Source organism: Filicampus tigris, chromosome 13, assembly GCF_054856515.1.
Source record: "Filicampus tigris isolate MCC_2025a chromosome 13, RoL_Ftig_1.0, whole genome shotgun sequence".
Classification (NCBI taxonomy): Eukaryota; Metazoa; Chordata; class Actinopteri; order Syngnathiformes; family Syngnathidae; genus Filicampus; species Filicampus tigris.
Window position 1 is genome coordinate 23,100,554 of NC_141229.1, and position 14,564 is coordinate 23,115,117.

At 42.4% G+C, this 14,564-nt stretch overlaps 1 protein-coding gene and 1 pseudogene across 2 annotated transcripts in view; one reads left to right on the plus strand and one right to left on the minus strand.

Annotated features, from left to right (window-relative positions):
* syne3 (spectrin repeat containing, nuclear envelope family member 3) overlaps nucleotides 1-14,564 on the plus strand; it is a 209,222-nt gene that overhangs the window by 33,324 nt on the left and 161,334 nt on the right. The gene's annotated exons all lie outside the window — the stretch shown is intronic.
* On the minus strand, nucleotides 5,517-8,615 carry LOC147137974 (uncharacterized; annotated as a pseudogene).

The window sequence follows — 14,564 nt, forward strand, 5'->3', positions numbered from 1 at the left end:
CTTCTATATCATTTCACATGTTATTGTAACCAACATAAAGAAACATAAGATACATCCTAAAAGCTATTAAAATGCATGAATACCGTATTTTACGGACTATAAGTTGCAGTTTTTTTCATAGTTTGGCCAGCGGTGTGACTTTTACTCTGGAGCGACTTATGTGTGAAATTATTAACACATAGTTGCAGTAGAATATGATTATTACTGTCATGGCTTGTTAGTGCTGACTTGTATTTATGATGATTTGTCTCCCTCTGCAGGCGCTTTAGCGTAATTGAATCTGTCCCCAATACTGTATTTCTAACTTGTCTTCTTATTGGCAGATTTAATCACGCGACCTCCAGTTCATAGTTCAAGTAGTCTGCTAAGCGACGTTATCTTGACGTGTTTACAGCCATTTTACAGCTTGGTCAAGCTGCAGAGGGAGACAAAACATCATAAATACAAGTCAGCACTAACGAGCCATGACAATTACCTCTATATTAAATTCACATGTTATTGCAACCCACATAAAGAAACATAAGATAAATCCTTAAAGCTATTAAAATTTTAGCATGAATAATTTAAACGATTAATATTACTAATAATATTTTTTTAAGTAGGTAATTAAAATAGTATGATAAAAGACAATTTGACTGTGTATCAATCCATCTATACAAAATAGTGTACTGTTCCTTTAAATGCGCCATGTTTGCCTGTGGTCTTGCGTTATCAGCCAGCCACACACATACACACACACTCAGACGCACGGGGCGAAGGAGGAGGAAAGAAGAGGAGAAAAAAAAAGGAGGAAAATTACGACCAAATACAAAAATACTTTTGGAGACTTCGAAACATTCTACATGGTCGGCGATAAATAAGACTTATTTAATTGATCTACGACCGTTTTGGTGAGTTTAAAGTTATCTTACTGTAACTTTCTTGTTGCTACATGTGTGGATGTTAGCTACATCTTACCATCGTAGCTCTGTGACTAAGCGCACAATTTTATTAATTTGATTTACATGGACACATTTATTTGTGTTACGGGACAGAGACAACTTGGATTCCGAGAGGGGGTGGAGCGACTTAAACTCCAGTGCGACTTATATATGTTTTTTTTTCTTCTTTATTATGCATTTTATGGCTGGTGCGACTTGTACTCTGGAGCGACGTATAGTCCAGAAAATACAGTAATTTAAATGGTTAAAGTCTTATGTTTTCTTAAACTAACAGGCCTTGCCTTGCTAGTCGAGGAAGCCAGCTCCAAACAGCTAAACATTCACAAACAAACTCCACAGACTCTAGGTGTGCAGCGAAGTTGCCTGTTTATATTGTGAAACTGCACAAGAAACATAAAATACTATCAAGCTATGCATTACATACACATGTATTTTCATAGACATGAACAAGATGAGCTTATGCTAACGATTAGCGATCACGATTAGCATTCGCGATAGCGATTAGTATGTTCAGTCAATAACCTACAATCATCCACAATTCAGCTTGTATATAAATGTCATTACACACAATTGTCTAAGTTAGTTTCAGGCGATGGTTGAACAAGAATGAACCACAAACAGGCAGACATGCTAACGATTAGCAACTGCGATTAGCATTAGCGATAGCAATTAGTATGTTCAGTCAACAACACAGTACAATCAGCCACAATTCAGCTCCTATATAAATGTTGCATGCTCATCACACACAATTGTCTAAGTTAGTTTCAGGCGATGGTTGAACAAGAATGAACCGCAAACAGGCAGTTGCCTGCCTCTGGCTGGGTATTGCATCATGAAGCCACACACGTAAGGAGGAGCACACTCAGTACAGAGACGAAGACATAATTACGACCAAATACATTAATACTTTTGGAGACTTGGAAACATTCTACATGGTCGGGGATAAATAAAAGATTATTTAATCGATCTACAACCGTTTCGGTGAGTTTAAAGTTATCTTACCGTAACTTTATTGTATGCTACATTTAGCATCATAGCTCAGTGGAAATGATGTGTACTAAGCGCACAATTTCCTCCCAAAATATGTTTTTTTCCGCTTTATTATGCTTTTTATGGCTGGTGCAACTTGTACTCCGAGCGCCTTATAGTCCGGAAAATACGGTAATACTCGATAATGTAAAATTACACATTGTGTAGGCAAGATTGACGATGATATCGATAATGACATATATCACCCACCGTCTACCCACTACTGTATTTTGTTATTCAATGCTGTGCTTTATATTTCACTGCAAAACTGCTACCTATTTTCTATGTTCAAGCTACAGGGGTGTTTCTTCATACTTTATATGTAGATGTATGGAAGTGTCCTATATTTATTTCATAGTTTTTAATTTGGTTTAAAAGGACAATAAATAAAGACATGTTAAAATATAAATGAGTTATAATTTGTGATAATATATTTTGGATTAAAACCATAGGGAAAGAAGGAACTTGTTTTTTGTTCCACGTGTGTATGCTGTTGTTGAGGGACACAGGTAGCTGATGCAGATATAGCAGTAGCACGCGCTGTCCTAAGAAGAGAAGGCAGGCGTTTGGCCTAGAAGACCATCATGTTTCTGTTGAAGATTTGTGTCGACCTTTTTTTTCTATTCCTTTTGAGAGACTGTGGCCAATGAGTTCTGACGGCATTGTTCGTGTGTTGTTTTGACATGTAAAGACATGTAGACAACATTAAATGTCTGTTCAACCAAAGGAACGAAGTTGAGCCTTGCTTTGAACTCAAAAGGAGTAACAGTGTTTATGCATGTGTATATTTGTATATACATAGACACTGTATATTTACATAGGTTTGTTTCAGAATGTTTGCTGCTAATGTTATACATTAACGGCTACATTATGCCGTCGTCTCTGTGACCTTTATCTTTGCTGCTGTCAGACTGCAAATTTCCCCATTGTGGGATCAATAAAGGCCTTCTTGTTATTATTCTTATTTAATCAATTGTACCATCACTTCACCTAACGTGGTGAACGTCATCCGACACCCCCTCCATGGGCTAAGAACTAGGACCATTCCTCAGTATCAGTCCTCCCTCGACCAACAATCTCTCGAGGTCAGTCGGGGAAGGAGGTGCAGGAAGTCCCCCAATAGCCTCCATCAGCAAGCCCAACACCTCTGCTTGATCGGTAGTACTAGAATGTGGAGAAGGTGGAGAGGTTGGGGAGAAGGAGGCAGTAGCCATGGAAGCATAGGTAGAGGCAGCAGCTATCGCGGTTCACCCTCTTCGCCGCTTCCCTTGTCCACCTCGCTGTCATCCATGTCAGTCACATCCTCCACATCCTCGACCACAACCACCTCGCCAGCCAGAGGTCTTGCCAACGGGAGGACTACTTGGACTACAGGTTTCCGTCGGCCGGCACTAGGCCCATGGGTCCTTGGCAATGCACTAGGCCCGGGGGTCCTAGGCCTACATACCGGATCGTGCTCAGGGTCCACAGTGGGGTCAGGGCCTTCCAACCCAGAGGGTGGTGGATCTGTCTTAAGGCTGGCTGAGACACAAGTACCACATTCCAGATGAATTGTCATGCGGTGAGAATCATCAAACATACGCCAGGTCATACAAACAAGTTGGCCACTAGTACCATAAATACCACAAGGGGAACGGGATCTTCCCATATGAACTCCTACCAGGACACCACTGCTGGCCAGTTCGGCAAATCCAGGCCATGACAATCTCTCCGGACGCATGGAGCGATCGCCATCTCTAAGTCCTTCAGGAATAAGACAATTTCCGCTGTCTTGGCTTAGAGGTGAAGGGAAACAGCAGTGTCCCATGAAGACATCTCCCACAATCCACGCAGATCGGTGAAAGATCGACCCACATAGGACACAGCGCCGTCGTGGTATTACTTACTGTAAAATACAAAGCAAACAAAAAAGTCAATGCAGCAACTCAACCGTTTAAACAGTAATCAGTTTGTCTCTTTCGTCAACGCGAACTGGTGAACAGGTTTCGCGTGGCAAAGAGGTGGAAATCCTAGGAGGTCGCATAATAATGCTCGGGGACCCGAGTGTCTGCACCCGTACCGCAGTGAGACTCCGAGGTGGGAGGGTAAAAAAGGCTGAATAGGTGAAGAACCACGCAACTAAAACTGACTGGGCAATTAAGCCTAGCCAGAGGAGTAGGGATATAATCCCCCATACTACTCCCCACTAAAATAGTTTAATTGTGCAAATAATCCAAATTCTACTACCGGTACTAAGAGGGTTTGGGTGGAGGCGGTAAACCAACCTCACATTGTACAGAGCCATGACCATAGCAAGTATTCCCTCCAGTATCACTGCACCATATATCACTTCAAAAAAGTTATATCCATTATAACCCAGCTGTTACGCACCCGTCTAGGGTTAGATGCGTAGCATAAATGAAGGTGATTGCTCTCTGTCAGGTTCATCAGATAGACATTTATGAAAACCACCCAAAATAAGGAGACGAAGACACTCTTTGAATTTTAAAAATTGCAGGGAGAACGGAGAAGAACTGTACAATACAATTCTTACAGGCGTTCTAAAAAAAAGTCTCTCCGTCTCCCTTCTTTTTATTCTCACATCCCTACATTCATGGGCATTCCAACTCTAAAGGATTGGGGGTGAGCAAAAGGGCAGTTGAAACGTCTTGTACTTGTCTGTCTCTGTGTCTGCATGTAGGTGGAAATTACTCAATACATGTGTGGTAAGACATGAGTAGAGAAATCAACAATGTGGCAGGAAATTTCAGCAATCACCTTCATATTAGCAAATGTTAGCTTGACTTCTCTTGACCTCCCTGCGATTAGTTAATGAAAGTGTAGCACCCTCCCACTTCGGCCGGGTCCTGGGTTCTGCTTTAATTAAGTGGCGCTGTTGCCTGAATTGATAAACTTTTAAATGTTGCGTTTAATTACTGTTGACGGTGCCTCCATTAACTGTGGAAGTAGTTGGAATATCTTCCTTTTATACTTTCGTATGTATTTCTCTTTTTGGTATTTGGTCGCAATCCTGTGGATTAGTTAAAATGGGCTTCCATAGCATGACATAGGCATTTAATGAAAATACAAAGGTAAAAATAACACGTAAAATATCACAACATGGGAAAAGGAAGAAAACAATGTAGTCTATCGGCTCAAAGTCTGGAATTTCTTGTGAAATTTACAGAAATGACTATATGCTCAAAGCACCTAATCCACTGAATTATGAAATGTCCAATACAACAATTAGTCAACCCTAAGTATGGTAACAAGCACAAATATATCAAATAACAAAGAAAATGTGGGTCCACGCTCACTCACACACACTCAAGGTACTAGTACCACAGTCCAACGCACGTTGCAGGCTTGATGCTCTTCGTGCACAAATAATATGGATTGCGTAATCACAGTTCCGGTGAGAGATGGGTGTAGAACTCCACAGAGGGAAAAGAAGGTAAAAGAGAATTCTGAAAAGTAGCAAAGAAAAGATGAGCAAATAGAGTATCCAATAAGAGAGTATTGGGTAAAGGTGTTATCTAAAAGAGGCATAGATGAGGGGGTCGCGCTTCACTCAGCATGAACGGAGAATGCGAGCCACAGCGCGAAGAACCAGTCCTCAGTCCAAGCCAGTAGCAGGATACAGGCTCTCCTGACGTCCATCAGAGTGTGTCCCTGACTGCTCACAAACGACCACGACTGCTCCTGAATTAACAGGACAGTATTGAGCTACAAGTCCATATACTAGTTCGTGTGGAACTAGCGGGAAGTTGTATCTCAACTCCTTATAATTAAAAGCTAAATCCAACTAACGACACAGTTGTAGCTAGGCTAATCGCTAATCGCGATTTGCTAAAATGCTAATATAAACCAAATGGACAGTAATAGTTTATTTTTAACATAAACAGAGTTCAAAGTTCAATTACCTCTTAGGCATCCAGTGAGTACAAACATCCAGTGAAAACGGGTAGTTTATCCCCATGTTATGTACAAAAAGGCTCCAAATATCTGATGACATAGCTGCACTCCAGCGTGTGCTCAAACACTCACTTCTCATGCGAGTAGGTAGCGTCAGTTGGAACAAGTCCCGCCCCTCGATCTCAAAGTAATTAACATTGTCTAAATTTGATATTAACCAATAATAATACAGAATTAGGATGAATGACAGTTTGTATAAAGTTAGGCTGTAAACGTTTCCTCAAAGTGAACTTTACTGTAGAAAATAAAAAAAATAAAAAATAACTGAACAAATATGAACTCACATGAGCTTCAACCCCGCAACTTGAACAACACTGCACCTACAGTAAACCGTCCCAAATTGAACAGTAATGTATTCACAGAACATCATGCAAGTCAAAGTATTTCTCTCTAATAACTAATATTTTTGTTATTTATATATCAGCTTTTCAGAATGCTTTGGCTCAGTATCCACTGGGTTACAAAAGTATCATGAGCAGCAAATGTATGATTATCAAATGATAGTAATTATGATATGAATAATTACTCCCACATTTCCCCCCTGAAAATCCTACATTTGCCCCATAAAATATAATCGAAAAGAACCTCCCAAAGGCTTTATTCCATTGAATCCTAAATACGGCAACAAAAGCAGGACCGCATAGTCGTAGCCGTAACCATAATCATAGCCGCAATCGTAAATGTGCCCATAGGCATGTGGAGGCCCCCCCTGGGTCCCCAACGTGTCATACACGGAACAAAAATGGTGCGTTAATATACAAGGTTTATTACAACAAAAAGAGGCCAGATGCAAAAGGCTCGCAATAACACAGAATAGCCACAAAATGGGTAAAAAATAAAAGGGCCTTGTAACCTGATGCACGTACCGCTGGCCAGTACAACTATGACATAGCCATATCATAAATATAGTCCAAAATTATTTTTCACTACTCAAGTTTCTCAGTGCGCCTGGTCTTCCATGTGTTCCATTAGAAGCGTTACTACAAGCCATGGTTCAAAAAGGTTACCTTCCCACCTCGGAGTGCCCCTCTGCTCAGCGGAGAGTCAGGGCGCCGGTCTTATAGTCGTGCTGGCTCCTCCCAGGGGTTGTCTCTCCAGCCACCTGCGGTTCCTCCTTCCTCCTTTGGAACAGCCTCATGGGAATTCCCTTTTAATGATGTCGCCATCGTCTCTGACATCTTGAAGGCAACAGCAGCAGCAACAACGAGAGCCAGTCCCAGCAGGAACCATCCTCCGGATTTCACGAAGGCATCTCGTAGCCAGGCGCCTATGCCTGACAGTCCTTCAGCTGCTACTTCCACGATGATTCTGCCAGCAACTTTAGCCGTTTGAACAGCTGCTATTCCCATCATCTCATACCACAGGCATTCGTGAAGATTAATCTCACGGCCACACATCATCCAATGTGGCCGCAGGGGCCGTCATCGCAGGGGCTCCTTGGGTCCGGGTGGCTGCGGGCCTCTACACTTTGTGTGGGGTCCACCCGGCTGATCCGGGCCGGGGGTCTCTGTGATGGCGGCACTCTCTGTGGCCCGTTGGCTGTCATTCCCCTCAGCGTGAACGAGTCCCCCTTGGGTACCCTTTCCTCATATGGTTCCTCTGTGCCTTGTCATGTCTTTTTATAACAAAGTTTATCAGGTTGTGTTATCAGGTTGTGTGCTTTGTGTATATGTGGGGTGTGTGTGTGTAGGTGTGAGTGCTGATGTACTGGCGGATATATATCTTTGGGTTTGTTGGGAGGGAGGGCAGCAGCGGGTCTTCCTTTTATGTTGTGTTTTGGACATTTTTACTGGAGAACACTTTGAGTGGCATTCTTTTTGTATGAAAAGTGCTATATAAATACATTTGATTTGATTTGAATGTTTGTAGGGGAATGGCAGGTTCCATTATTCTTTATTCTCTAAATCTTGTTGGGGCCCACTCAGTCAAAGCCAATAATTTCTTTCCCCTCACACAATTTTTTTGTAAAAGCATGTCCTTCGTTGATTTGTACCAATGGCTCTTGTTGTAGGGGAATATATCTTCGGTATGGGGTTGTTTTGAGGCCATAGTCTTTTTTCCATCTGATACAATACAGTCTGTCATCAAGGAATTTCTACTTCCATTTTCCATTATTATCCTTGATCCATAAAGCGCCTTCAATGTTGTTGAAGTCTTTTATCTTTATACTTGTATGCATATTCATCTTTCCAAAGAGGTATATTTCCGCATGGCTGTCTTCCAAGTTCTATTCCACATCGTTTCATCTCGACATGCTATTTTCCATGGTCTAGGGGTGGCATACAAATAGGGATTTCTGGATGGCCAAGTTTCTTGTTCTTTCGAGTACACTGTAGCCATGTACTGGTGTTGAACCCAGTAAAGATACTTTCAAACAAGGTATCACGTATTTCTTCATCTCATGTTGGTTGAATCTCCACCGGGTCCTACTGAGGTCTCTGGCGTGGACTTCCTTCCATGAAGAATTCCTTGAAGAATACCTTTTACTGTTCCGTTCTTTTTTAGGCTTGTACAGTTTTGTATCCATCGAGACAAAATTGTTTCTTGAATTTCTTCTAAAGGGCATCGAGGTGAGGTTCCTACTTGCCAATTTTTCAAATGGAGTGCGTCATAAACCTTTGTTACTACGCACTGGTCTATTCTGTTAAAATCATCTTTAGGCACAAATTCTAAGTCCCTAGGGATTGGCATGAGTTGAACCCAAAATAGTATTCTCACTGTTAGTACAAATAGTTCCTTCATACCTCTGGTTGAGATCTCTTGAGGTTCATATACCTTCAATTTCGCGAGCCAGATCCATGGAACGGACTCGTGCAGCCAGTGTTCATATTCTACTGTCCCTCGACCCGTCCTCCATGGTCGTCCAGGAGACGGTAAAAAGGGGTTAATACTAGATTGACTAGGCCCTTCAGGGGTCAACACATGGTAGTTGTTGGTGAACCCTTCAAGAGTCCTACAAGACGTTGTTAGGTTCCAGTAACATTTGTTCATAGTTGCTAATGATCTCTTACATTCTAATGACTTGTCTCCAAATGCGAGAGATCTTGTTTCTCGCTTACTTCTTTTTCGCCTTGGTTTCCTCCCAAAACTTCCCTGGTGGGTGTAGTGAGTCTTGCTTGGCTTTGTCGGTTTCGCTTGCCCCTCAACAGGGGTAGAGGGTAGTGTACTATTGTCCCCCGCAGTAGGTGTTCTCGGGCAGTCGAAAGTCATGCAGCTCCAGCATTGTTCCCAACTAGGGAACCAGTTAAATCACTCAAAAACAGTTAAAACACAAATGATATTTTAGAGAAATATCAATCTGATTTTAGGATGAACCACAGTACTGAGACTGCTCTTTTAAGGATTTGAAATGATATTAGGTATACTGCAGATGTGAGAAAACTCACAGTCTTGGTGCTACTGGATCTAAGTGCTGCTTTTGATACAGTTGATCACCAAATTTTATTAAATACTTAAAAACCTAGTGGGCATCCCTGGTACTGTTTTTAACTGGTTTTATTCCTATCTCACAGACCGATCTTTCTTTATAAGTATGGATACTTGTTCCTCGAGAACCCATGAAATTAAATGTGGGGTTCCCCAAGGTTCAATTTTAGGCCCAATACTCTTTAAACTTTATATGCTTCCCCTTGGGGGTGTCATCAGGAGACACGGCGTCAGCTTCCACAGCTATGCTGATGACACACAGCTGTATATTGCCGTGTCTCCTGATGAAACAGGACCCATTGATACCCTTTTAAATTGCATTTTAGATATTAAGTTGTGGATGGCAGAGAATTTCCGACAGCTCAATCAGGACAAAACTGAGGTTTTAGTTATCGGCCCTGAAGGTCAGAGAGAGAAACTTTGACCAAAATTACAAGATTTTTACAAGATTACAAGATCTTTGACTGAGCTCAGTTTTATTCCTCATATTAAAAATGTAACCAAGATAGGTTTCTATCGCCTTAAGAACATCGCCAGAGTCCGCCTGTTTCTCTCTCAGGCTTACACGGAAGTGCTGATGCATGCTTTTATTTCCTGTCGTTTATATTATTGTAACGCCCTGCTCTCTGGCCTCCCCAAAAAGAGAATCTTTTCTTTACAACTACTACAGAATTCAGCAGCTCGGGTGCTGATGAGAACCAGAGGGCGGCAGCACATTACACCAGTTTTAAAATCGCTGCATTGGCTACCCTGTGTGTTTCAAGATCTATTTTAAGGTACTTTTATTAGTTTATAAATATCTTAATGGTCTTCGGCCATCTTATTTATCTGATTTGCTTTTATCATACCAGCCCTCGCGGATCCTGAGGTCCTCTGGCCCCGGCCTTTTAATTATTCCAAGGATGAGGACCAAAACGCATGGCGAGGCAGCATTCAGCCATTTTGGTCCTCAACTTTGGAATAGTCTGCCAGAGGACGTCAGGTCTGCAGAGACTGTTGATATCTTTAAGTGGAAGCTCAAGACACATCTTTTTAGTTTGGCTTTTAACTAATTTTAAGTAATTTATCTTTTCTTTTGACTGAGGATTCTTCTTCTCCTATTTTACTGATTTTAGTTCTTAAATTATATTACTGTTGTTGTTAGCTTTTAGCTCCAGTGTTTCCTCGTGGGGGGCCCTCCGCGTTGGGGGGGTGGCTGCCCTTCCCGCAGGGGCCGTCATCGCAGGATCTCCTTGGGTCCGGGTGGCCGGGGGCCTCTGCACTTTGTTTGGGGTCCACCCAGCTGATCCGGGCCAGGCGTCTCTGTGATGGCAGCACTCCCTGTGGCCCGTTGGCTGTCATTCCCCTCAGCGTGAACGAGCCCCCCTTGGGTACCCTTTCCTCATATGGTTCCTCTGTGCCTTGTCATGTCTTTTTATAACAAAGTTGTGTTATCAGGTTGTGTGCTTTGTGTGTATATGTGGGGTGTGTGTGTGTAGGTGCGAGTGCTGATGTACTGGCGGATATATATCTTTGGGTTTGTTGGGAGGGAGGGTGTGAGCGGGTCTTCCTTTTTATGTTGTGTTTTGGACATTTTTACTGGGCAGCACTTTGAGTTGCATTCTTTTTGTATGAAAAGTGCTATATAAACACATTTGATTTGATTTGATTAGGGAGTTGAAACGAGCAAGTGTGATTCAAGGTGGTTCATCATAAATCACTTGTGGAAATTGTCCATTATATGCACAGTTGCGATAAAATCTGTGCTTGAAGACCCAGCTCAGGATCCTGTGGTATTATGGCATCTGCGCAGCGTAGGTATGATCTCTCGGATTCCTGGGGTTATGCTGCTCCCAAGCCGCTAAGTAGGCATAGCCCGGAGGGCTTCTGGAACTCTCGATTTGGCGAAGTCCAACCCCAGGGAAGTGTACGATTACAGTTCTTAAAATCCTCTGCCCGGCTCTTCTCTTTTTATTTTCTTCGAAGTCCCTGATTACAAAGGTGTTCCAGCTCTAAGGGGAAAGGGGACTGAAAGCAGCTGGAACACTATGAACTTGTTTTGTCTATGTGTGTAACACACAAGTCCTAACTACCAGGAACTCAAAGTTCAGGGGCTGTTTGGTCTGAAAGGGGCTTATCTTGACTGTTACTACCGTTCCGGTTGCAGCAGCGTTGTACTCCACATACTGTAATTTTGTAAAATTCCATTATTGACATCTGCTCTTGCAAGTAAGAGGTCTTATACTTTAGTCTTTTTATGTCCTCATCTACTTCTTTAGGAATGGTCTTGTTTTTTTGCTGTATGTCATGGACCATTCTCATAATTGCTCGGTTGAACATGCTTTCTTTTACTTCTATCTTGGCGACTTCTAAGCGCACTTTTTTCAATCCTTTTTCCAATTCTTCTATTCTTATTTCCATTGTACTCATCCTTATATCAATTTAAGTCAATTTCTGTACCTTGTCAGCCATTTGGTCCTCAGGTCGATTCTGTTTTCCTGTCCTTGTTGAGAGGTGGAGGGTTCTGGTCCAAGTGCTGGTCGTCTATTTCAAAAGCGATTAAGTTCTTTTTTAATATCCTTGTCGGTTTTCTTTACTCCAAACTTTGGGAACCAGGCGTGACAAGCATTCAACCACCCCTGGAACTCTGCTGTCTTCCCTCTTTCTTCTCACACTGAATCCTCCTCCTCACAACCCTCGCTTATTTGTAACTCTCTGTCAAAAGACTCCTCTCTCTCTCTCTCTCTCTTCTGGGGCGGAGTCTTCCTCTGTTTCGTCGTGCTCCAGCATTCAAGTCATCATAGGATTCCTCTCACGTACTGTTAAACATTTCACTGACAAATCTAATGCTGAGTCTGTCACTAATTCAGCTGCTTCATCATCCGCTTTTTTTGGTCGTTCGTTTATTGCCGGCCATTCACTGTGGTACTTAGGGCATTCGCTCAGCGTAGTTTTTAGAGTTTTTAGGTATGGAAGAACATGACCCTCTCCATTACATCCCAAATAGGGACAACTAAGTTTGCGCTGAACAAGCTGCATTGTAGTTTGGCGAACTTCAGGTTCGTCAAACAATTTTCTTTTTGCCCTAGGTTTAGCTAGTTGCATTGTTGCTGCAACTAGGGATAGGGGATGGAGCCCTCACTTGTGCTTCTTCCCCTTCTTTTTCTAATAAGAACCTGGGCTCCTTACTTTTAACCCTTCTAAATCTACCCTGGCCACTTCGGCCAGTGCCAGGAATTTTTCTTTCCCCCCTTGTCTGCTTAGGCTATTTACTCTCGCTGATGGTTTCCTTGATTTTGGCAACCCTTCTTTTCCCAGGGAATACAATCCTTCGTAGGGTATCATAGCCATCATAACTCTAATTTCGACGCAATGTTCCTCTTCTGTTCCGATGTCGTTTGGGCCTGCGTAACACTATATACAGCCTCAGTATATAGTGTCTTTGGCTTTGTATTCCAACTTCTTAGTGGAATCATCTAATCATCTTGCAGTGTGATAATTGTAAATGCGATGAGACATCTTGTGGAGCCACTGGTAGTGTAATCAAAGGAATCTTCTCCAACCAATATGTTACTCAGTATAAAAGCCCAGGGTCTGCCTGATCCCGATGCTTGAGAGGAATAGTCATGGTCATGATCTGGACCCCAGCTCTCTGCCTTCAGCATGGTTGTCACATGCACAGCATTAGTTACTTGCCATCCGTAGGCCTCTCCGCTTCGTATCAGCATTCCCTCAAGACTTTCTCCCAACAGTAGTTGCAATGCAGCAACATATCACCGTCCCACATGCAACTACACGCTACTTTTGCTTTCTTTCCTCTTGTTGGGTTCAAATCCCACTGCGCATAAATCTTCACTCTTGGTAGAAATCTTATTCTACAAATCTCACATACATAGGCCTACAGTACCTTGGCTGGACCTATGACGTTAGGGTTCAGAAACGTTTCCTGTGATGATCTCTTCATCCAGTCCAAACTAGATCCGATCCATCCTGTTGTTATTCCGTCATCCATTCCGCAGACAACCAGCCTATGGTGGCATGGTTCCAACGGAAACTCTCCACTTTATGGGCTATAAATCCCCTCCACGCATTCTCCAAAAGGCAAAATGACCTTCTGGCTTTGATTCCATTCGAAGTCCTTTGCGTCGCACTGTATTCCAGTCTAAAACTTCTTCAATGATGTCAGGGTAGTCGTATTTGGCTTTCACTGCTTGATCGCTGGGCGACTCGCCATCCGTAGGCCTCTTCGACTCGCGTGACTTGATCACACTCGTTGTCCAACTGTGAATGGACACTTGTCCTTCAAGGTCAAGGTCAAGGTAAACTTTAATTTCCCCGAGGGGCAATTTGCTTTGCAGCCAGCAGTCAACTCAAGGACACATCAACAACAATCCACTCACACACAACCACATACAAAGAATACAATGTTATGCCGTCTTATTTAAAAGAGCAATGGAAACCGGTATGAATGAGTTCTTAAACCTGTTTGTCCTGCACATGGGCATATGGTACCTGCGCTCTGATTGCAACAGTTTATATTCAGCAGACAGAGGGTGACGGCCGTCTGCGATGATGGAACGGGCCTTTGCTGCTACTCTTGCTCGGTAGAGCGAGGAAAGTTCTTGGAGAGTCAGGCCTCCGACTCCATACCTTAACGATATGTTGCAAGCACTTTTTGTTTTTACAAGTCAGGGATCCAAACCAGCATATAAAAGTAAATGTTAAAACTGACTCAATAAAACAAGAATAAAACATTTTCATGAAAACAGGATCAACACTAAAACCTCAGCTTCCTATAAAAGTGCATTCGCTGATGGGCACAAACCAAATCGATATGTGAATCAAAACTTAGCCTGGTATCCAGAGTTATCCCTAAATATTTGTATTTTTCCACTACCTGCACGGGCTGTCAATGAATAAGGACAGGGTGGAGAGGGGAAGACTTCCGTCTAAAATCAATGACCATCTCCTTTGTTTTATAAACATTGATTTTTATAAAGGAATGATCGCACCAATCGCTAAAAGTGTTAAGAACAGCACCATGATCAACGTCATCATCGTTTAAAAGTGACACAATTACAGAATGGTCTGCAAAATTGATGATGAATCTATCCCTTTGATGACTCTGACACTCATTTGTATATAAAACAAATAAAAGCGGTGACGAACACATCCTTGTGGGGATCCAGTAGAAGATAAAAGAACGTCTGATAAAACATTTACTCTCACTTTCGT